Below are 3,020 nucleotides of genomic sequence, written 5' to 3'. Positions count from 1 at the left end.
TAAGGGGTAATGCCATCTAGCTATTGTCTGAACTGCCGCTCTTTACTAGGAGGACATACTTCGAAGCGGACTGAAATAGCACCTTCAAGCCACTCATGGCATCTTTTCCCCTTGATTTCATCAGAAACACAATTGGCAGGTTTTTAAATTCTCTTAATATTCCTGTTTCATTTTTTTTAAAGCAGCCTCTGAAAATATGACATCATTAAAACACTCTCATAATGTTAAAAGTCCTAAATTTACTTTTTCATTGGTTCGATATTTTTTTTTTTCAAGGCAAGGCAACCCTTGGTTGACCTCACAAATTGCAAAGACCTTGTTAGCTTACAATCCCTTATTATTTTTTTATTTTTTACACCTACAGCTCCTGGTCTTCCTAGGTGGTCTCCCATCCAAGTATTAACCAGGCCCGACCCTGCTTAGCTTCCGAGATCAGATGGGATTGGGCTTGTTCAGATTGGTATGGCCATCATATCTTACATGGTTATTTCTTTACAAGATGGCTGATATCCATTTAATATTGATTCTTGTTAGCTTCCATTTATTCAGCATTTTCTGATCTTGTCTTCAAATATATCTTTTTTGATTTCTCTAGGCCATTCTAAGGCCCCACAGTATCCAGATGGGAAAATATAAAGAAAGCATAAACTTTGGAGTCCAAAGATCAGAATTTTAGTGTCATCATGCCACATCTTGGCTATATAATCTCAAAGCAGGTATGTTCTGATCTCAGTTTTGTTGTTGTCATTGTTTTAATCTATAAAATTAGGGTAATAATAATGCCAGTCCAACCTACCTAATTATATCATTGTGAGGATCAAACATTATAGGTTTGCCCTTTATAAAATATAAAGTTACCCTCTTAGAATTCAGACAAGGCATAGGGAAGATGGCTTATCTCTGCTCATCTGGGAGGACTCAGTGTCTAGAGGGTGTCTCAGTGGGTCGGGAGTGGAATCATCAGGAAGCATATTTCCTCACATGTCTGGTGGTTGAAGATGGGACCTCAGCTGAGTCAGTCACCCAGAATTCCTAAACATACTCTTGTCATGTGGCTTGAGCTTCCTCATAGCATGTTCGTCTCAGGGTAATCAGACTTCTTGCAAGGTGGCTGAGAGCCCCAAATGCTGGTATTCCTGTGAGGAGGTGAAAGCTGTATTGCATTTTATGACCTAGCCTCCAAAGTCACACAGCATCACTTTTGCTGCATTTTATTGGTTACAGGTAAGTCACTAATCCCAGTCCAAATTCAAGGAGGGGTGATTTCGATCCTACCTCTCAATGGAAGAAGTGTCAAAGAATTTACAGGCATGTTTAATTTACAGGCAGGTCATGTTTAGAATAATGAACTGGCTACTCTGTAGAAATGGCTACCTTTTCTAGATAGAATTCTCCCCCTTTTATTACTGGAAATCACCAAGGCATAGCCTAGTATGCTCATGAAGAAGACTTAACCTTCTTTCTGTAGCTTCTGAAGCCCCATTGCATGCAAAAGTAAATGTGGGTCCTTGGCCATTGGACATATCCTACCCCTCTCCTTCTGGGCACTTCCCTCCAAATCCTAATGCTGCCATAGGCAGAGCTGATGTGCTGAAACCCTCCCTCTACACAAAACAGTGGCACTGTATTCTTGGATCCCAAGCCAGTTTGTGTTTTGAGCAGAGAGAAAGAACATGTCCAGTGGTGTTATGTCATGTGGGCACCAAAGAAGTATTATGTTGCATTTTAAAGTCTTACAGACATTTTAGTCAACACGGTTCTTTTAGGTTTTGCTCACAATCCCCTTTTCCCCTAAGACATTCATGTATTCACAGGAAGCTGGAAAACAAATCTAGGTGAGAAGCACAATTTAGAACGTTGCTCCAGTTGATGACTGAGACACTGTTAAGATGTCTTGCTGATATATCTAACCCTTTCTTCCTTGGAGATGAGTTGATTTACAATAAGCTTTTCTATTTTGAATCCTGAATTCTAATAGACAATGGATAGTCCTAGCTGTCAGTCGGACCTACCCAGCCGGGTCTGAATGTGGTCACCGACTAGAAAACAAGTCAGCAGCCTCTAGAAAGTGTTCGCAGTTCCAACCATGTTTAATGATGTATAGCTAACAGTTTAATATTTTATTTATGAATCAGGGTCATCATTATGAATAACACATACTATATTATTTTATAGAAAGCTACTCTCAAGCTATTTAGGTGTGAATAGAAAATTGAATTATGGAGTTGACTCAGTACAGCCTTCCCACATTCTTTAGTGATGGGGCCTCACCAATGCAGTACGTTTAACTGTAACAGTGTTTTTTTCTGAAGTTGAATTGAAGTCCTCCTCTGATGATATCTATATTCCGGCGTGAGTTTTGCCCTCCAGAGGAATACAAGATGAGCCTTTTTCTTATTCTATGTAATTGCTTTCAAATATTTGAAGGAAGTTCTGTTTCCTTTAGTTCTCTCCTCAAAACATATTCCCTTCTGTGTACTCTTTTCAGTGTTCCTCTTAAAACATGGTCCCGTGAATTGAACACTGTTTCAGATTTGGTTCAACCAACAAAGAATAGAATCTCTGATTACAATAACCTAGGAACCGTGCTTTTGTTAATACAATAAAAAAATCACATAAGCAACCCCACCTGATTATTGGTGCACATGAAGCTTGCAGTCAACAAAAAACTTTTATTTTCTTAAATAAAATGCTATTATATCAAGTCTAGATTTTTTAGTCTGTTTAGCATTGTTCTCTCTTCCACTGAGCTCACATTTCTCATACTTTGTAATTCTTGAAGAAAGACCTCGCTTTTAGAGTCATGAAATTTTTGAGAGATATTTCTAACATTTACCAAAAGGTATATCAGTGTGTTATTTCATCTTGTAACATCTTACTTATATTATCCTTGGGTGTGTTAATAAGATTTCTTTGAAATATTGTTTATGAATTTGGTGATTTGGGATGTTAAAATTTTTTAAGTTTGCTTGTATTGCAATATGCAGTAGACTATATACACTATGCTACCTTTTGGCAAG

The 3,020-nt window shown here is 38.0% G+C and overlaps 1 pseudogene; it reads right to left on the bottom strand.

The window, feature by feature from the left end:
- Positions 1 to 355: 355 nt before the first annotated feature.
- Positions 356 to 474, bottom strand: LOC111739275 (annotated as a pseudogene).
- Positions 475 to 3,020: the final 2,546 nt, after the last annotated feature.

Source organism: Pteropus vampyrus, unplaced genomic scaffold (assembly GCF_000151845.1).
Source record: "Pteropus vampyrus isolate Shadow unplaced genomic scaffold, Pvam_2.0 Scaffold48, whole genome shotgun sequence".
NCBI lineage: Eukaryota > Metazoa > Chordata > Mammalia > Chiroptera > Pteropodidae > Pteropus > Pteropus vampyrus.
This window is presented reverse-complemented; position numbering and strand designations above follow the sequence as displayed.